At 36.8% G+C, this 22,692-nt stretch overlaps 1 protein-coding gene across 4 annotated transcripts in view; it reads left to right on the top strand.

Moving 5' to 3' along the window:
* ZNF385B (zinc finger protein 385B) overlaps positions 1-22,692 on the top strand; it is a 445,637-nt gene that overhangs the window by 81,715 nt on the left and 341,230 nt on the right. The gene's annotated exons all lie outside the window — the stretch shown is intronic.

Raw genomic sequence — 22,692 nt, 5'->3', positions numbered from 1 at the left:
GAACAAAGAGAAAAGAGTGCTAAGGAAATTGTTTCAGACACACTTGATAGTGAACCAAATTTTGACAAAAAGCTAAGACGTTGTTAAAAAAGAATGCAGCTTTGTGGTCTTGGGTGGCCTGGGAGGGAAGGGTGGATATGAAACAAACCTTGCCTAGTTGTAGCAAGCATCTTCGTCTCTTTATCCATAATTAAAATTCACTTGTTTGTGAGACTTACTTGTACTGCAGCTATGTAATTGACCATAGCACTTCTACTCAATATTTTATGGTAACTGAAGAATTTGATGTGTAGGGACAAGATCCAGGCAGAAGAGTAGGTCTCACTATTGTTACCTCAACTACTTTATCTCCTGTATAGAATCAAGGTCGACAAATCGGAATATTCCTTTGGCTAAGACTTCATGACCAGTCTAAAGTCATCTTTTGATTCATTATGAATTCTGAGCTCTTGAACACTAGAAATTTGTATTGTTTTTTTAAAATATCCTTTCCTGGGGCACCTAGGTGGCTCAGTCGGTTAAGCGTCCGACTTCGGCTCAGGTCATGATCCCATGGTCCGTGAGTTCGAGCCCCACATCGGGCTCTGTGCTGACAGCTCAGAGCCTGGAGCCTACTTCGGATTCTGTCTCCCTCTCTCTCTGACCCTCCCCCGTTCATGCTTTGTCTGTCTCTATCTCAAAAATAAATTAAAAAATAAAAATTAAAAAAAATCCTTTCCTGGGGCGCCTGGGTGGCTCAGTCGGTTGAGCATCCGATTTCTGCTCAGGTCATGGTCTCATGGTTTGTGGGTCCAAGCCCCGCGTTGGGCTCTGTGCTGACGGCTTGGAGACTGGAGCCTGCTTCGGATTCTGTGTGTCCTCCTCTCGCTGCCCCTCTCATGCCCATGTTCATGCTCTATCTCTCAGTGTGTTTCAATAATAAATAAATGTTGAAAAAGTAAAATAAAATATCCTTTTCAAATGGAGAGAACCCATCCATAGAGGAAATTTTCCTTACACAGGCTGAAACCTGCTTTTTTCCCTGACAACTCCCAAGTTTTATAATCACTAATAGAACTTTAATATCTTCATAGCCCTTTTTTCAGCAAATTTTTACAAAAGCCCAAGCCTGGTGTCATGCCTTGTATGTAATTGGTGGTTTATTCCCCATAAGCCTAGAGTTTCTGTTTTCATGTGTTCATTTGTGTGTGTTAGAAAATAATTTTTAGAATGGAAAGGTATTTGAATGACTTAATTTTTTAAGTCTTGATGATCTGGGGTCTTTGGCCTTCCACTTCTGGGGGAGATGTCTAGATTTACTCTGCCCTGTCTTTATGAGTAAATGGTATTCACATGCTAGCCTCAATTACAGATTAAAGTTCAAATGTCTAGGGAAGTTAGATTCAGTGTATGGAGATAACATTCAGAACTCAAATGTCCTTTATGGCTTAGGAATGGCACCTTCCATGAAGGCAGGACTCAACCAAACCCTCTTGACAATTAAGGTTTATGTTTCTGCTGCTGCTGATAATTAGGATTATAGTGAGTAGGACAGAATATTAAAGTTTTCATCATTATTACCTTCAGGCTATTTTTGAGCTTTAAAGTACTTTACTAAAAGAAAGTGGTTTTACATGTTAGTCTATTGCCTTTAGTTAGAAGCTAGTTTTGAGTAAACTGATGTACTAAGTTCCATTAGTTTAATAACTATAAACTATGGAATGGCCATACTTGGAAAATGTATGCTTCATAGGAGTGACAGGAAATCCTCTTTGAAGAAGAGGCATAAGAAACTTGGAGAAGAACAGAATCCTATTAACTTACTCGTTTCCACTGTCCTTCATACATCATGTGCTCAGTAGACTTTTATTTAACTTATTACCTCAGTAGAATATATAGTTTAGAAATCTATTGTGTAGATTTTCTTTCATGAATAATCAAGAATTTTAATTACTTAATAAGAATTCTATAGGCTTCTTTGGAGGTGACCACAATGTGTATGTTGCCGTTACTTTTTTTTTTTTTTTTTACAGGAAACCTTGTGTTATTCAGCAGAACATGGTGAATTTCAAGTATTTATCACTAATGAATTATCTCAGTTTTGTCTCCTAGGTATGATAGAAGCACTATTTTTTTCCTGCAACCTGTTTTGTGACTCCAGTCAGATTAATAAATTATGAACTATACCATTTCATTACGGTAGTAAGAATTAAGAAAAGATGTTTTCCTTGGGGACTTCTGCTTGGAATATATCTTTAGTTACATTCTGTAAGAACTATAGTCAAGGCTGAACTGGGAATTCTAGTTTATCTGGCACATACCAAGAGGGGAGAACAGTGTCATTGAGTCTGGCTTGGGTAAAATATGTCTGAAAAAAATGGCTAGATAAGGAATGACATCTTAAAATTGCCTCTTATTTTGATCTTGTCAGAGGTCTGAAGAATCGCATGTGAAACTATGAAGTATTCTCATGAAAAGTAGAAATCATTTAATAAGAGTTTGTTTTTTTTCCATGTGTGGTTTTTAAGCTAAGGAGTAAAAAATGTAAGAATAACTGAACTCTGTGTTGGAGGCCTTACTGATTTTCTCAGCAGCTCCTTCCCTGTCCCCAAACTCCTGAACTCTCCTTTTCTTCCTTTTTTGGAGGAAACCCAAAAGTCTAACAGGATATTTTAAATGATTAACATGAGCATTTCTGATATTAAGTGGTTTTAAAGAATTTAAATCATGAGGATCTTCTTAATTGCCCCAAATGACTCAGTTTATGATTATTAGTTAAAACGTGGTGTAGCTGGGTGGAAAGAGGAGGAGGGAGTGCCAGCGAGAGAGAGAATGGGCTGTGCTCTGACGGTAGGGAGTGTGCCTCCACTTAGCAGTTGCAGAGCCATGCAAGGACTTCCTGAAACGATTAACAGTCTTTCCTTCAAAAAGTACTTTGGGTATAAAAAGGGGAGAAAAAAGAGCTTTGTAGAAAACTTTTGCAAAAAGTTCCTTTGAAATCCTTTATTAGTTTTGATAGGACTGAAAAGGACAAATAGGAAATTTGGCAGTTGTTTCTAGGATTGAAATAGAAAAGGCTCAGGGTGATACATTGGGATTTTCAATAGCCGATAATATTTTCTTAAAGATACTTTTAATTTTAGAGAGAGTGTGCATGTGAGCAGGGGAGAGGGACAGAATGAAAGAGAGAGAGAATCTTAACCCTGGGATCATGACCTGAGCTGAAATTGAGAGTCAGATGCTCAACTGGCTGAGCCACCCAGGCACCTCTCAATAGCTAATAATATTATTAAGCTTTCACAAATCTCTTTTCTAGACTTAGAATATTTACAGGAAAAAGGAAACATTCTTCCCAGGTCAAAGATAACATAAAACACAACTGTAAACCTTTAAGAAAGTAATTAAAGAAGAAAATTGCATATCAAAGTTATGCCTTGCAGCCAAAAGCATATTTATAGATAAATTCATAACCCTAAGATAGCTTACTGCCTAAAAATAAAACTTGAAAATAAATGAGTAGAACATTCAACTCTATATATTTGGGAGGAAAAAAAATCCTGAAACAGAATAACAATGAACTGAATTTAAGCAGTAAGGATAGATTAATAATAGGAACAAAACACAGAATTTAATGTTAGAAAATGGAAAAACAATAGAATTGATGAATCTAAGACCAGTTAAAATGAGTGAAATAAACATTTGGTAATTGGAATAAAAAAAGGGAGGGGCCCCTGGGTGGCTCAGTCGGTTAAGCATCTGACTTGGGCTCAGGTCATGATCTCACGGTTTGTGGGTTCGAGCCCTGCATCGGGCTCTGTGCTGACAGTTCAGAGCCTGGAGCCTGCTTGCCTGCTTCAGATTTGTGTCTCCCCTCCCTCTCTCTCTGCGCCCCCCCCCCCCCCCCACTCATGCTCTGTCTCTCTCTCTCTCTCTCTCTCTCTCTCTCTCTCTCTCTCGGTCTCAAAAATAAATAAACATTAAAAAAAATAAAAAAAAAAGGGAGCCAAAAACACAAAGAAACACATTTAAGAATGAGAAAAAGACTGTGGCCACAGTCAGAAGAGATTAAAAGTTATGCCATGCCCTGTGTAACTTCATGCAGATGTATTTGAAAATCTTGATGAAATCTGCATGTTAATCCTCATTAGCAAAACTAAAGCCACTTGAAACTAGAAAAGAGATTTCTTCAGTATTATATAAAAGGATCCAGCTTTTATTTATTTATTTATTTTTAAAATGCTCTTATAGCTCAGGAATACACATCAGTGGGATATTTTAATTGTTACATATAAACATACCTACACACACACACACACACACCCAGATACCCTCACACACATTCACATATGTATACATATATACACACTCCTAGGGCATTTGGAAACTCTGGAAACATTTTCAATAGTATGGCACTTAATTATAAAAATATTCCCAGTACGTTTTTCTTTAACATCTAGACACCTTTTCAGGGGACATACCTGAGGCAATCTAATTATTAATCTGTAAAAAGTACTATCCATATTCCACAGAGTGTCCAGAAAGTCTGTAAACTCAAGCAAAATGGTATATTAATAGAATGTCAGCACTTGGGGCTGCTGTTGACTGAAGTGTACCTATTCCCCATTTCTCAGGAAGAAGAGGCCAAAATTATTTTTTTAGAGTCTGAGCATCTCACATTTTACTCCTTTCTCTAAGGGTAAAACTAAAACTCTTTGGAGTTTTATTCTCTAGGGGAACATTAAATTGGGCTGCCCAAGAGGAAATGAGGTGTTGAAACTTGAAAGAGGCAGAAGGGTCCACATAAAATTATGGGTTATGAAACAGTAGAGTGGCAGGACCACCCCCACCCCCCACTCCCAAAGAGGATCTTGGAGGTGGTAGGACCCATGAGAGATAGATGGATGAAATGGGAGAGGAGAAGGTAGGGTCACAAGTGAGACCATTGTGTTCTAGGCACATAAAGATTCCAGGGTCTGCCACTGATGGAGAGGGAGATGTGGGGCCACCTACCTTAAACCTGTCCTTGGGTTTTAGACACCAGCATCTCAGTGGTGGCCACAACAGACCAAAAGCCATAGCTCGTCCTCTAGTTTGCTGAATTTCTTGGTGCTCTTGTAAGACCAGGGTGGGAAGGAGTGTGAATAACAAATATTGTTAGTCAGAATCTTTTATTTGATTTAGAAAAATAAAGAAAGGTGACATTAGATGGTGAAGCAAATTTTTATTTGTATGTGTGTGTGTATTTACAAATGTGCATATATTTATGTGCACATGTCTATGAGATGCTGTCAGAAAACACACTGAAATATTAGCCGAATTCTAAAAAGAAGCCTGTCTTTGTTACTTTCTATCTGATGAAAAGGCTTTTAGAACTGGAACTTTGGGGAACAGCAGATCCCCTGGATGAGTTTGATGTTCTTCCAGGTTTACCTTGGGGTTTCTAAGAATCTGATGAGCGTTATTAAGGCCAGCATTGAAGATGAGAACATTTTTATCTTTTCCACTGACCTGTATGTGGTACATCCCCTCTCAGTCAGCTCTGGAGAGTAAAGCTTAGTGAACTGACCTGAAGTGTGTTATGGGAATCAAAATACAGTTATAATCTAGTATATTATAGCAGTGCTTCATGGTACTTAGTTTTAAAAGTTGAAGCATTTCTGGCAAGGGTGTATTTTATGTTTTATGTATAACACTAACGTACTAGCAAATGATTTAATCATGACCATTCAGAAATTATTTATTTGTTAAACCCTAATTTAAAATAAACTGATGTTTAACCAAGAGACATTAATCAATTGTAATACTGATTTAAAGAGTGTTTTATTGAAAGAAAAATTAGTTCATTATGTCAGGTTATTTTAAACTGAAAGAAAATAGCATTCTGCTAACTTATAAAGTGGTAATGTTGAAATTTTTTAACGTTTATTCATTTTTGAGAGAGAGACATAGAGCATGAACAGGGAAAGGGGAAAGAGGGGAAACACAGAATCTGAAGCAGGCTCCAGGCTCTGAACTGTCAGCACAGAGCCCGACGCGGGGCTTGAACCCATGAACTGTGAGATCATGACCTGAACCGAAGTTGGTTGCTTAACTGACTGAGCCACCCAGGTGCTCCAAAAGTGGTAATCCTTAAATCAGCTGAATTCTACATGCCCTGTAGCTAAATCATTTTAGAATATTTTCACACCTAATTTCTATTGAGTTTAATTAAGACATTTTGAGGTAACTACTCTTATGTAGGAATGGCAAATTTTAGTGAAACTGTCTTTGCTTTCATAATTTTTAAGTAAACATTCCAATTACACCCAGTATGCAGGAAAATGAAAAGACTCTCTAGTTCTTCCTACTGGTTACATGAACACACACACATTCACAATCACACTCATTCAGTCTGCCACACACTTAACACAACCCTCTCCTTCATGCCCATAAACATCTGTGTGCTCAAGCACAAATACATACATGCACACACATTCTCTCGCTCTGGTGGACACACATACACTCTCCATTTTACTCAGGTCAGAACACGTACACACACACACACACACGCGCGCGCGCGCGCGAACCCATTTAGGCTAACATACTCACATAGGCCTGTTCAAATTCGCACACTCAAATGCATGTGCGCACGTACACACACACAAACACACACACACAGTAATGCTTACACATACTGTGTGTTAAACTCTCACTTTTTCTCCTGTTTTGTAGCTAACTTCTGACTTTTCTGTCTTTGGTTTATACATTTCTCTTGATCTTTGATTTAGAAGTGGGTGACTCTGATCAATTATTTCATATCATTACCTTTGGGATGAGATTGGTGATTTTGATACTGGCTCATTTTTATTATTTGCATGTTGTTTAAGAGAAAGAACTTCATAAACTTATTTTGCTTTCATATGCCAAAGCGAGTGTTGAAGAGAAGATTATGTAAGTAGATGAGAAAATTGCCTTTCACACATATTTGTTGAGTCAACAGGGTCAGATGAGAAGTTGGCAAAGGATGTATCATGAAATAAAGAGAAACGACTCTATTTTGTCATATTGCAGATAGATGTTCTTTCTGTGTGACGTGCCATGTTTTATTACTTGCTTTCTTTGATTATGATAATTTACTAATTAAGAAATAACATGTGACAGAATAGTAATAAAACTTAGTGTTTTGATAGAGGACTGAATAAAAAAGGTGGGCAATTGACTTGCCTTTTGAAATTGAGAGCTTTCTGTTTTTGAGTGTATAAGGACAGATATCATTGTTCTGCCTTCCACAGAGTGGGAAATGCCCACCATTCTCCACAGTAAAATCTTCATTTTTGCGTGTTAAAGATTGGAGGCACCATCTGGGACACATTGTATGTTCATGTTTCTTCAAGAGACTCTGGAAATCGTACTTTTGGGATTTGGAAATCCTCTCTGAGAAGGACTTCCTTTTTAGAGGCTGACAGAGATGGACTCCTGAGTAAATCTGGGGAAAGAGTTCTCCAAAAAGGAGGAGCAAGTGCAAATGCCCTGAAGCCGAGAAAGCAGAAAGATGCTTGCATGTTGAATTAAAGGGAGAAACTTGGAGGACTCAAAGTCAGACACTGCGGGGCAGCAGACCATTTGGGCTTTAGGGTCTTCGTAAAGAACTTGGCTTTTACTCTGAGTGAAATGGGAAGTCATGGTAGAGCTATGAGCAGAGGGGTGATGTGATGGGACTTAGGCTTTTTATCGAATCCCTCTGGTTGCTGTGGGGAGAATAGACTGTGGGGAATGAGAGATGAGCGATATGGCCCCTTGGGGGACTAAGATGCTCCAGGCGAGAGATATTGTGGCTTGAACTAGAATGGAAGCGTTGAGAAGTGATCAGATCAGGTGTATTTAAAAAATAGAGTAGATAGGATTTGCAGCTCTACTAGGAGAGGGCAAGAAGATGGGGGACCTGTTAGTGATGACTCCTAGGTGTTTAGCCTGAACAACTAGCTGAATGGAGTTTTCATTTAATTAAATGGGTAAGTAATTTGGGGATGAGGAGTAGTCTGAGTTTTGCTTGTGGACAATTCAATAGACATTTAAGTAGAGTAGGCAGTTGTATAGGAGTTTGAAGTTCAGGTGGAAGATTAAGGTGACCGGACTGTAGGGGCACCTGGGTGGCTTAGGTGATTGAGCGTCCAGCTGTTGATTTTGGCTCAGGTCATGATCTCATGGTTTGTGAGTTTCAGTGCCATGTCAGGCTCCTGGCTGACAGCACAGAGCCTGCTTGGGATTCTCTCTCTCCCTCTCTCTGCCCCTCCCTTGAGCATGTACATACTCCCCCACCCCCAAATAAATAAATAAACTTAAAAAAAAAAAAAGATGGCCAGACCGTAGTGTGTGTGTGTGTGTGTGTGTGTGTGTGTGTGTGTGTGTAATATACCTGTAAGTTGTCATGTACAAAAGATATTTCAAGCCTGTATGGAATCACCTTGTGAATGAATGAGTATATTGAAGAGGCAGAAAGACTTAGGCTTGGCTCACTTTAACATTTATAGTCACATAAATGAAGGGGTGCCCACCAAGGAGTCTATGGAAGGTTAACCAGTACAGTAGGAAAAGTACCAAAGGAGCGTAGTGTCCTAGAAGCAAATGAATATAATTTTTAAGAATGAAGAATTCCTAAGTGTCGTAGAATAATAATGTAAAATTATAATATAACATGAAAAGTGTGAATTGACTGCTGGATTTGCAAATATGGAGGGCTTTACTGACCTGGTTAAAGGCTTAATGGTGTCAAATGAATAAAAAAAATCTGACTCAATCAAGTGATTGATCAAGATATGGCAGGGATATGGTAATAAAATTGTTCTTTGACAAACAATACAGTAACTGCACTGTTTCCCAGAATTAAATGATTTCATGGTCTCAATATGTATTCAGGAAAACAGAAATACCAGGACAGTTCTTTTCACTATATTTAATTGGCTCCCTCTCCCATTCCCCTTTCATAAACCTTATCGTTCTTCTCAGATTCCCGACCACCCTCAGCCCATTTCAGTGTCAGCTTGTGAGCTTGTTTCTTGCTTGATTAGATAGTAAGAGGGAACATTTGCGAGCTGCATGAATGTTCTGTCTCCATTCTCTGCTTACAAATCTACCTGTGTTTGCCCTTATTGAGTACTTCTTCCTTACAAGTATCAAAGGAAAAATATTCCTCCTAAACAAGTCTCTCCACCTGTTTTTTTGATGCCCCTTCCTCTCAGGATCCTTGTAGTCTCCCCATCCTCCTGTTAAGCCTTTATCCTGCCCCTTTATTGCTTCTTACAGCTCATAAATATGTTTGCTCATAGTTTTCCCATCTTAAAAATACTGGCCATTCTTAAATTTATATTCCCATCTGGCTAGATAAAAGCAATAGAGACATATTGTGAAGTATTGTGGAAATGAAGAAAATAACAATCACTCATAATCTCACTTCTCAGAGATGATCGTTACATGTATTTACATTCAATTTTTTTCTATGTGCATTCTTACTCATTTGGATCCAACCATGTATAGACTTTCAAAATCTTTCTTTTTATTTGACTAACATTATATTGTAAGATTTTGCACATTCCATTAAACAGTTTTGGAACGGTTGTAAATAGAGTATTTAATGCTGTCATCATGCTACAATTTATATACTTGTGATTTTATCGGACTTTTACCTAATTTCTATTTTTGATATAAATAAAACTAAGGTGAATATCTTTGTACATAAATCTTTTACTACATTTCAGATTATTTTCTAGGCTAAAGTCTAAAGGCAAACGCTGAATCAAAGGATATGCACTGTTTTATGACTCTTGTTAGATATTGCCAAATTGCTTTTAAAAATGATTCTGTCAATTTATATGCCTACTGGGAAGTAAAGGCATGCTTCTCTCCTCAGATTCTTTTGATGGCTTTTGAAAAATGATTATTTTATAAAACAGTGTTTGCTAATTGGGTAGTTTAGTGTTATCTCATTTCTTTTTTTTTTAAAGTTTATTTTGAGAGACAGCATAAGTGGGGGAGGGGCAGAGAGAGACAGGGAGAGAGAGACAGAGAGAGGGGGAGAGAGAGAGAGAGAGAATAGAGAGAATGAATCCCAAGCAGGCTCTGCACTTGTGCAGAGGCTTGATGTGGGGCTCAAACTCACAAACCATGATCATGACCTGGACCTACGCTGAAGTCAGACACAACCGACTGAGCCACTCAGCCACCTCGTGTTATCTCATTTCTTAAACTAGTATTTGATTACTAGAGAAGTGAAAATCACTTTTTAATGTTTATGTTACTTATTTTTCTTATGAGTTTTCCCTATGTCGTGTGCCCATCTTCCATACCCTTCATTAGATTTTCAGTTTTTTGATGACTTGTATAATTTATCATAGTAATATTATATTTGTCTCATATTTGCTGCAATAATTTTTCTACTTTGTTGCCTTTTACTTTTATGCTTTTATTGATTTAAAGTTTAAGATAATAAAATGGCAGTTGATAATTAATTGATGGCAGAATGCTGACTTAAAACAGACCTAAGTAGATATAAGAATTTGGCATATGTTCATGGTATTTAATTCACTAGGGACAAATATCCACATTTTGAGGGAAACAGTGTTAGAATTCTTTCTCATACCTCATATCAAAATAAATTTCAAGCAGATTAAGGATTCAAATATTTAAAAAACAATCAAAACATAAGTGCATGAGAAAGTCTTTAAGTGGATAGTTGGTCTTACTAAGCATGGCAATAAAGGTAGAGACCATTGGGGTACACATTGAAAAAAATGACTAATTTGAAACCTTTCATCCAGCAAAAATTAACAAGATCACATACAAATATGGCAAGCAGGGAAAATTATTTATAACATATATGGTAACTATTAATTTTGTAAATATTATAGATCTCTTAGAAATGAAAAAAAAAATTTCCAAGTAGGAACTTGATCAAAGAGCATGAAGGGATAACTTAGAAAAGAAGAAATACCAATGGCTAATAACTGTTTTAAAAATCCAACCTCACTAGTTTTCAAAGAAAGTAAAACAAATGCATAGACGTAATATTTGGAAATATAGTACATGAACAACCCTACTGAGCCAGAATCACCCTTTAACTTTTTAAACTATTAAAACTAGAAGAAAAAAAAATAAAGACTTCCAAAATCAGGTTTTGAGGCCATGTAGTTGAAAGAGAAAAGTTTTTGCTTGTATTTGTTTTTAAATCCAAAATGTTCCTTTTAATGGAGTAAGATATATTGTGGCCATTGACGATGATGATGACCATGTACATCAGTATCTATTGACGTACAAAGATCTGCTTGATATAGAATTGAATGCTTTAAGTTACATAGCAACTGTGCTTCCAGTTATATAATAAAAAAGAAAAGCTCATATATATACATACCAGAAAATAAAGAAATTGCTCTAAAATGTAACAAAACTTTCCCTGGATGGTGAGGAAAATCAACAAACTTTCTTATTTTTTCATGCATTTTAAAATTTCCGAATGTCCCACATATTGTTTTTATAATGATAAAAATAAAGGTATTTACATTTTGAAAAAATCTTTTTAAATTTAGTCATTTTTCTCTATACTTAAAGTCCTTTCTCCATTAAATAAGTAGGTACTTTTTTAAAAGTTTTTTTTTTAATTCTTCCTGTTGGAACTTTATTTAATAGATGGTTTGAGGTAAGAATATAAATTCTCTTAAATAACCAATATTCCAAGTAGTGACCAAATGTTGTAGTACAGTTTATTAGATACTTACTTATTGATTGCTGATGCTTTCCTTATCAAAGATCACTAACTTCCATTTCCTATTATCTGTTTAGCAAAAAATTCTCTTCCATTGGTTCACCTGTCTGTTGTGATATCATCTTACTCTATTAATTATTATTTTATTACACTATGCCTTATTACTGATAGGACAAATTCCCTCATTTTTTCAGAACATTCTTAAAAATCTTTTTTTCCAGATGAATTTTAGAATCAGAGGCTTAAAATTGATCTCCCCATGGTTCTTAATCAATGTACACTGAATAAACATCACATTGTTTTTTCTTAAAAATCCAGGCCATGAACTATGAATGGACTATAAATACTGTAGCATTCTTGTGAGTTCTTCAAGATATGATAGATCAGATGATAAAGCTTGTGCTGTAAGTGGCTTTAGAATTAGGTTTTCCTTAATCTCTGTGACAAATTTTTATTTTTCCCCATATCTTCCTTTAGTGATACATCCAGATAATATGATATAACTATGCCTTTAAAATTTTTGAATGAGTGAGAGAGAGAGAGTGGGGGAGGGGCAGAGAGTGAGGGAGACACAAAATCAGAAACAGGTTCCAGGCTCTGAGCTATCAGCATAGAGCCCATTGCGAGGCTCAAACTCACGAACCATGAGATTATGAGCTGGCTGAAGTTGGACGTTTAACCAATTGAACCACCCAGGTGCCCCATCTATGCTTTTTAATCAGCTTCCATTTATAGCAGTCTGGGATAATTTTAACATTCTAAGTAAGATAAGACTAGATGATTAAACTCGTGCTTTGTGTATTGGTTTCTCTTGGGCCTTTTATGTATATATTCTTATGTTGGCCACATTTCATATGATACAGACTGCCACTTTAGATGACTCTGGTTAAGTGTGATGTTACTATGTCCGCACATGAACAAAAAGACATACAATTTGAATAAACTACAAATGGAGTGGGGATACCTCAATGGCAAGAAATACAATGATAGGAAAGAGAGTTTCTGAAATCTTGGGTTCTCTTCCTGAGACAAAGTTTCTGTTATGTGTCTTCCCCATACCTGAGTCTCAGACTTTGTAACTGAATCAGTGCTTATCCTGGAATTTAGATGATGGGAATGCAGAGTAATGGGCCAGTGAACTCATAGTCAGACACAGAATGACTTGTTTTTCCACCCTTGAGCTTTTTTACCTTTTTTTTAATTAAAAAAAATTTTTTTAACATTTATTTTTGAGACAGAGAGACACAGAGTGTGAGTGGGGGAGGGGCAGAGAGAGAAGGAGACACAGAATCCTAAGCAGGCTCCAGCCTCTAAGCGGTCAGCATAGAGCCTGACACGGGGCTTGAACCCACCAACCGTGAGATCATGACCTGAGCTGAAGTCAGGCGCTTAGCCGACTGAGCCACCCAGGCACCCCAGAGCTTTTTTACCTTTTGATAATTTAAAGGCATTAATCATAACTTGACAATTATTAACCTGATTCAAAATCATCAACCCTGAATGTTTTCTGTATGAAAGCACAACTACCAAAGCTCAATAAAAAGGTGGTGAAAACATATTTTTCATATTTTGCCTGCTGTTATCTGTCCTGTGGCATATTTTGCCAGGTGAGGACAAGTATATGGCTGGTTTTTTCATAAATATTTTGTCACTAATTTTAGTATCCTGTTAATCACAATAATGTTTTGGGATTCCTCTTACATTGTTGTTCTGTATAAAACCGTAATATTATTGCTGTAGTAGAAAACGTTTATTTTGTTAAATCTCTAAAGGGAGGCAGGACCCATCAAAGTTAAGGACCTAGACTCAGAGCAACAGATGCTCCTCTAAAGCAATGCATTTCTTAAAGAAGGACTTTGATGAAATATATGTAAATCACCTCTTTTGTTATTTATTTTTGAAACATTCTCTGTTATGCCATATTTTATTTGTTTTTATATTTTTATTATGAGATACTTTAAGTGTAGAGACAAGTATACAAACTAGCATAGCACCATGCACCTGTCACCCAGTTTTATTAAATGTCAACATGTTTGCCTTAGCTGTTTTTTTTTTGTTTTTTTTTTTTTTTTTTTTAATTTTAAAGCCAGGACTACATTACAGATACAGTCCTTTGTGTCTTGCCGTATCCCTTTCTCTCTGTGGCAACCATGCCTTGGAATTTACTGTTTATCATCTGCATTCATGACTATGTACTTTACTCTGTACTCATGTATCATTGAAAAATATGATATTTTTTCATGTTAACTTTATAGAAATGGGAGCCAACTGCATCATTTTTTAACTTTTTTTTTTTAATATGATGCAATCGTTGAGGATTTATCTTTTATGAAGCTAGCCATTCCAATTTATTCATATCAACTGCTGAATAGCATTCCATCTTATGTCTGTTCCAAATTTATATGGTTTTTCACTTATGGACATTTTCATATTATAAAATATACATAGTGTTTACTATTATAAATATGGTTTAAATGAGCCTTTCTCTGCTAACCTCCTCGGCAAATCTTTTCTCTACCGTGTATGTGTAGAAATGAAACTGCCACAGCATAGAGAACACACATCTTCCATTGAAGTAAATACTAGCAATTGCCCCTGAAAGGATTTGCACCAGCTTGTAAGCCCTCCAAACATCATAGACTGCCATGCTCCACATCCTCATAGAGTTCATTGTTGTCACACTTTTAACTCTTTGTCATTCTGTATATCCTATGAAATGGTATGTAGCAAATTTGCATTTCTCTGATTACTAACAACACCGAACGTCTTTTCATATGTCATATGTTTAGAGACAATAATGACATGTGGCTTGGAGCCAGATATGATAATAATGTATGGATGTTGGAGCCAGATAACTTCGGTTTGATTCCTGAGTCTTCTGGGTGACCTTGGGGTTGTCGCCAATTAGTGGCTCACTGGCAAAATGGGGATAATAATCACACCTACCTCATGGGATTGCTCTGAGTATGTGAGAATCTCCTAGAGTTGTGTCCAGCCTTTACTAAGATGATGATGTTGTCATCAGCAACATATCACCAAAACATGATAAGTGAGTTTCAAAAGATTCAACTACGTACCTTACATTTTTGAAAGGTTAATGGCTCTAATCTGGAAAGGTTGGGATGGAAAAATTCTGAAACTTGGAAGCCCTGGCCTTCTCATCCCCATCTCCCTGATTCGCCCACGTTCTTCTCTTCCTATTCAGAAGATAACACTAGCTCAGGGCCCACGCAGAGGATGAGGATCAAATTACCAAGTATGTAACATCTTTTTTTTTTTTTTTAATTAAAGGGTATGTTATTGTGGAGTTTTATTGAATTATGCATTTCACTCACACAAGCTTGTTTATCATTTTGCCCATTTTGTATTGCATTATTTGCTATTTATTATTATTTAGTAGGAGTTTCATATATATTTTGGGCACTAATCCTGACAGAATTCTTTTTTGCAATCTTTGGCTTGTCCTTTAACTTTGTTACGGCATAAGTTTGCACAGAATTTTAAAAATTTAGTGTGGTCAAGTTTAACAACCATTTCCTTAATGGCTTGTCATTTTATATCTGACTTAAGATTCCCTCCCCACCCAAACCAAGCTATTAAAGACACTCTTCTATTTTTTTCCTTCTAAATGTTACAAAATTTTTGTGATTTATAAGCAAAATTCTCTTTGGAATTTATTTTTGTTTCCAGCATAAGTTGTAGAGCTGGTTGTCAAGCACTATTTACTGTCTAGTTCCAGTGACCACTTTGTCTCTCCATGATCTAAAATGATACTATCATCATTACTGTGCCTTCCTGATAGTAGGAGGAGGGTGGGGGCAGGAAGAGGAGTAGGGGGAACAGCAGTATCTCTCAGGTCTCACTGAATGTCAGGCACCATTCTATGTGCTTTACATATATTGACTCACTGGCTCCTGAACCATGCCCTATGCAGTAAGTACTGTCAGTGTCTCCATTTTATCAATAAGGAAACAGGCACAGACAGGTCAAGTGCTTGGCTACACAAATGTGTAGAGATGATTCAAACTCAGACTATGAGACTGAATTTAAAACTCAGTTATCTTGGCTCCAGAGTCCACATTTAAAATCCCTCTATTACCCAGCCTCCAAAAAATCTTTCTGCCTAACAAAACAAGTTCCCTCTTGTCATTGTTCTTCTTAAAAATAAACTAGCAAAATAATCTTGGCTAACTTTGGCTACTTTCTCTATTTCATTTGTTTTTATTTTCTCCCTCTGTTATCAGAAGGTGGTATATAAATATACTTCTAGATAGAAATTCTAATATTCAGTTTCTTGTTTTAGGATGATAAAGTCTTACCCCTTCTAGAACTTACTCCAAATCTTCTAAGGGTTAGATATTGCCAAAATGATAGACTGGGGTGACTTTTGAATTGTTCTCATTTGTTATACCTTTGTTCTTTGTAAATTTTGTAACTTTTCTTGGAACTTATTCTGAAAGTTTTTTGCCTTAAGTCCATATTTACTAGTCTTGAGACTTTCAGTAGAGGAGACAGACCTAAAAAATAAATAATTACAGTACAATTTGTTAAATTACAGAATAGAATTATGAAAGCTTAGCCCAAGAAATACCTACTCTGTCCAGGAGTTTCATGAATGATGTCTTGGTATTGCTGTAATAAAACAACCAGAATTATACTGGCTTAAAATCATTTTATTGTCATTTCAAGCCACTATACTATTATTTTATTATCTCTTATTTTCTCTGAGCTGACTAATCTCAGCTGGATACTTGGTGATGCCTAAGGCTGCAGTTATCTAGGGCTTGACTGGGCTGGACCATTCAAGATGGCTCATTCACATGGTTGAGTGTTGGCACTGGCATCAGCTGGGAACTAAGCTAGGACTGTCAACCATTGTGCCTGGTTCCCCTGTATGTAATATCTCAATGTGGCATGGGCTTCTCATAGCATGGTGGCTATGTTCCAAGAGGAGGAAGTGAAGGTCTGGGTTTGAGAGTTCCAGAATGTACTTATACCACTTTCTGTGGTCCAAGCTAGTCCCAAGGTCAGCACAGATTCAATAGGGGGGGGGGGGGGTGGGAGGGGGCCACTGAATTGCTCACCCTTAGTGTGAGGAGTTGCATAAGCATATAGGGCCAGAGGAATTGCTGGAGGCCCCCAACTAGACTATGAACCAGAGAGGGTATCACTCAAGAAAGGAAATTTATGCTGAACTTTGAAGGATGGGGAAACTTTTAGTAGAGAAAATTCTGAGAAGAAGATTCAGAAAGAGGGCAATAATAGAAACATGAAAGAGCATAATATGCTTGGATAAAAGTTTTGTGTTAGGGAGTTATAAGGGATAAAATTGATAAGATGTGTGAGAAGTAATAGAAAAATCATAGCTAAAGTTCATCAAATGCTCACTGTGGCCAGTCATATTTTGAGGCTTTTTGAATGAATTATTTATTTTATCCTCATAACAACCCTATGAAGTAGGGACTACATTAGTAGTCTCAAGTTTCTAGACAAAGAAACAAGTGTAAATAGGTTAAATAGCTTGCACGTAGTCATACCTTGTAAACATCAGAGCTAAATTTGAACACAGGTAATGCCTTTAGAGACTACCTTGTCAACCAGTGCAACATCTATCTTCCACAGATTATAAAAACATGTTATGTCATATTATATGCTGCCTCCCATAAATTGTATGTCATGTTAAGGAAAGTGGGCTCTAAGTAAGAAACTGGAGTTACTGCACTGGTATTCAAGTTGATGTATTTGTAACCAGATTTTTTAGGACCAGTTGAATTGAGTCCTTCAGATATTGAGAGTGACCATGTGGTTTCAGGAGGTCTAGGTCAAGCAAAGAGGTGTTCACTCATTGTAGGTATACCTTCTGGTAATACTAAAGGGAGTCTTGATATGAAAGTTCAGCCTAACAAAGGTGATGGTGACAAACTTGGGCATCAGATACCCTCTCTGGAATTCTTTAAAGGAATACACAGAGAGAAGGAATCCAGTGGTAACAGACAGAGACCCAATGACCGTAAAACAGAGATGGCAATAAGCAGAATAGGGACAGGCAGACTCATGTTGGTAACCTAATTGCTAGATCTTCTTTGAATCCCGATGACCTTCCATCTTGAATTCATTTGTCTCTTCTAGCCTGAGCTGAATGGTTCTTGGGTTTCTATGCGGTCTGTGGAAACACCTATATATATTTTTATTTCTAAATACAGCCTATAGCTAACCGCTATTATGTGCCATAACCTGAGTGAACCTCTGTTCTTATAGTCAGAAGAATGCAACTAACATAGATGTTTAGTTTTTATCAGATGCTCTGTTACTGGTTTATATTTTTAAATATAATTATTATCAAGTTAGCTAACAGTGTATACAGTGTGCTCTTGGCTTTGGGAGTAGATTTCCATGATTCATCGCTTAACATACAACACCCAGTGCTCATCCCAACAAGTAAGTGTCCTCCTCAATGCCCATCACCCGTTCCACCCCCCCACCCCACCATGAACCCTCAGTTTGTTCTCTGTATTTAAGAGTCTCTTATGGTTTGCCTCCCTCTCTGTTTGAAACTATTTTTTCCCCTTCTCTTCTCCAGTGGTCTTCTGTTGAATTTCTCAAATACCACATATGAGTGAAAACATATGGTATCTGTCTTTCTCTGCCTGACTTATTTCACTTAGCATAATACCCTCCAGTTCCAGCCACATTGTTGGAAATGGCAAAATATCATTCTTTCTTGTTGCTAAGTAGTATTCCTTTTATATATAAACCACATCTTCTTTATCCATTTATCAGTTGATGGACATTTGGGATCTTTCCATAATTTAGCTACTGTTAATAGTGCTGCTATAAACTTTGGGGTACATGTGCCACTATGAATCAGCACTCCTGTATCATTTGGATAAATTCCTAGTAGTGCTATTGCTGGGTTGTAGGGTAATTCTATTTTTAATTTTTTGAGGAACCTCCACACTGTTTTTCCAGAGTGGCTGCACCAGTTTGCATTCCCACCAACAGTGCAAGAAGGTTCCTGTTTCTCCACATCCTTGCCAACATCTGTTGTTTCCTGAATTGTTCATTTTAGCCATTCTGACAGGTGTGAGGTGGTATCTCAACATGGTTTTGATTTGTATTTCCTTGATGATGAGTGACGTTGAGCATCTTTTCATGTGTCTTTTGGCCATCTGGATGTCTTCTTTGGAAAAGTGTCTCTTCATGTCTTCTTCCCACTTCACTGGATTATTTGGTTTTTGGGTGTTGAGTTTGGTGAGTTCTTTATGGATTTTGGATACTAACACTTTATCCGATATGTCATTTGCAAATATCTTCTCCCATTCTGTCAGTTGCCTTCTAGTTTTGTTGGTTGTTTCCATTGCATTGCAGAAGCTTTTAGTCTTGATGAGGTACCAATAGTTCATTTTTGCTTTTATTTCCCTTGCCTTTAGAGACGTGTTGAGTAAAAAGTTACTGAAGCTGATGTCAAAGAGTTTGTTGCTTGCTTTCTCCTCTAGGGTTTTGATGGTTTCCTATCTCACATTTAGGTTTTTCATCCATTTTGAGTTTATTTTTGTGTATGGTGCAAGAAAGTGGTCCAGTTTCATTGTCTGCATGTTGCTGTCCAGTTTTCCAAGCACCATTTGCTAAAGAGACTTTTTTCCATTGGATACTCTTTCCTCCTTTGTCAAAGGTTAGTTGGCCATACATTTATGAGTCCAATTCTGGAGTCTCTATTCTATTCCATTGGTCTATGTGTCTGTTTTTGTGCCAATATCATACTCTTATGATGATTCCAACTTTGTAATAGAGGCTAAAGTCCAGGATTGTGATGCCTTCCACTTTGGTTTTCTTCTTCAACATTACTTTGGCCATTCAGGTCTTTTGTGGTCCATACAAATTTGGGATTGTTTGTTCTAGCTCTGAGAAGAATGCTGGTGCAATTTGGATTGGGATTGCATCAAACGTGTAGATTGCTTTGGGTAGTATTGACATTTTAACAATATTTGTTCTTCCCATCCATGAGCATGGAATGTTTTTCCATTTCTTTGTGTCTTCTTCAATTTATTTCTTAAGTTTTCTATAGTTTTCAGCATACAGATCTTTTACATCTTCGGTTAGGTATTTTTTGCAGATAGATATTGACACTGTTTACATTAGAACTATCCCTCTTTTACAGGATCTAGCCCAGGGCCTTGCACTTAGTAAATGCTAGAAAGTTGATATTTGCTGATCAATTTTTCTATCCATTGGGACTTTGAATATATATAGTGGTTAGGACCCAATGATGATAATGTATAAAATATCATGTTGTTCATAAATCTCATTTTATAAGATTTATGCTTCTACCTCTGAAATCTTCCATTTGTTAGGACAAAGCATTTTCTAAACATTATTTGAGTATAAAATAATTTCATATAAACAGCTGATGTTTACATTAAGACTTTTTTTTAGATTTAGAGAGGTCTTTATTAAAATATCAGGCAGACACATACATGTGCTAGTAAAAATATTCTCTATCAGTTGCCATGGATGGAACAAACAGACACCTTAAAACCACATTGATACTATGTTGATTATTTTTTCTATTTTTTGTTAAGATGAAACATAATTTTGGAAATGTTCATATTTACTAAATATGTATTACCTTAGCAGATATATTTCCTGTGTCACAAAGATGAATCTTCTGAATCATTCATGGTGTAAGTCTTGATTAATAACATGGACTCTGGAGCCAGATGCCCTGAATTTAAATTCAAGCTAAATCATGCATGACTTTAGGCAAGTTACTTAAAGTCTGTGAGCCTGTTTCTTCACCTGTAATGTGCGAATGATGATAAACATCTCCCTTACAGGAGTATCCTAAAAATTGAATGAGTTAATACATGTAATGTATTTACAATAGTACCGATATCAATAGTCAGTACAAAGTAAGGTTTAGCAATTTTGTTGTTGGTATTATTATTTAGTATTGGTTTCTAAGGTTTAAAAGGCATTTTCATTTTAGCTCTATCTTACCAGTAGTTTTATCTGTCAGACCTTTTGGTTAGCAGTAAATGAAAGCAGAATAAAAACCTTCTAATAAGCAGCATAGTACTGTGAACCCTCAAACTGGCCTTTTTCCCTGGGGCCACTTACTTCACCTCCCAGAAACATTTCTCAGATTTGTAAGTTGTAAGCAGGGTTCTTTGAATCAATGTCATTCAGCTTCAAACTGCCTCTACCATTCCAAAGTATCAGAGGGTGACATGATGGCAAAATGCTTGTAGAAATACTTGAGGAATGATTTTGTGAGGTTTAATTTGTGCTAAAAATTCATCAACACATTTCCAGGAAGGCAAATCTTCCCAAGACATATGGAAACTCTTTAAGGTTGGTTTCATGATTCTGATTGAGACTGTTTTCATTTTATCATTAGGCACTTCAGAACAAGGAATGAAATGCAAAGTAAATTATTATCTGTCTGTTAAGGTATAGAAAGCAGAATGCCAATTTGAGAAGCGAAGGATTTTATGTAGTAAATTGAACTAGAGACATTAACAGAAGGGGCTTGGGGAGAGGTAAAGTTAAGGAATGTAGAAACAAAATAGACGATTTAATATGATGAATTACATAAAGGATCATTCCCAACAGAATGCATAAGGAAGAGTGTGAAGAGAGCTGCATTATTTAAAGACTGGAATAAACAGTGCATATTTGGAGGGTCTCAGAGTATATAAAGAGATCTGCTTAGCATGGCAGCCAGCTGCTCACCTCTCATGATGGAAAAGAAGAAATGTGCTTAAGCTGAAGTGTAAGGGATTTGGGTTCGACTTTCTCAACAATAAAGATAGTTAAACATTGATCTGAATTGTGTTATCTCAACCTTGGTAATACTGAAAAATGGCTTAACTGCTAATCAGCCTGAGATGTTCCTGTGCAAAGACAGTTATGGATCCATGACCTCTTATTGACAATAATTTCATTTGCTTTGTGTTTTGGTATTTCAGAGACATTTCTTACTTGAAAGTATAAAATTTTCTCTTGGACTCTTTCCCTAGCCACCTTTTTCCCTTTGTTCCCTTCCTATTCTATAATTTTATGTATCACACTTTTCATATCTCAGTTCTTCTATAGTGCTGTGATTTTGTTGGGGATGCATTAGAAAAATTCCTTTCAAATAAATGATAAACCTACCACTTAAACATATTCTAGGAGTGGGATGTGTAATTGAGTCATTTTTTTTTTTAATTCCACAAATTGTTATATGTTAGGCAGTGTGGTAAGCCCTGGAGATTCAAAGTTGAATAAGGCATAATTTTCTTTTGGAATTTACTGTGTAGTGGGTTAAAGATAGATACAACTGCAATGTATTTATTTTTATTTTTTTAAGTTTATTTATTTTGAGAGAGAGCGAGTGAGCAAGCAAGCAGGGGAGAGGCAGAGAGAGAGAGAGAGAGTCCCAAGCAGTCCCTGAACTGTCAGCAAGGAGCCCGCCTGATGTGGGGCTCAATCCCACAAACCGGGAGATCGTGACCAGAGCCAAAACTAAGGGTTAGATGCTTAACAAACTGAGCCACCCAGACACCCCCGTAGGACTACAATTTAAATGCAAGAAGTGGTAGAATAGAAATGAATCACAACATCATAGCACAGAGAAGGGGGTTAAGAACTTTGTCTTGGAAGGATATGTCTATGAACAAATATCTCCACAACTTACCTTGCAAGGAGCAGATTCCTAGGTGAGGGGAGGTTACTGGGGGGATCTCTCCCTGGGAAATGCTTTAGACCAACAGTAATCCACCTGGCTTAGATGGTCGCTCCTTGGGAAGGCCTCTGTTGGCAGCTGTTTCGTAGCAAAGCTCCATACCATAAGGGAGAAAAACCAAATTTTGGTAGACAAGTACCTGTGACTGCTATATCACTTCTGATGATATTTTGAGATCAAATTAGGTAATAAATGCTTCAGTATCTAGCAAGAAATAGGCACTTAAGGAATGTGTATTTAAAAGAAAGGGAGG

This window comes from Panthera tigris, chromosome C1 (assembly GCF_018350195.1).
Source record: "Panthera tigris isolate Pti1 chromosome C1, P.tigris_Pti1_mat1.1, whole genome shotgun sequence".
Lineage (NCBI taxonomy): Eukaryota > Metazoa > Chordata > Mammalia > Carnivora > Felidae > Panthera > Panthera tigris.
This window is presented reverse-complemented; position numbering and strand designations above follow the sequence as displayed.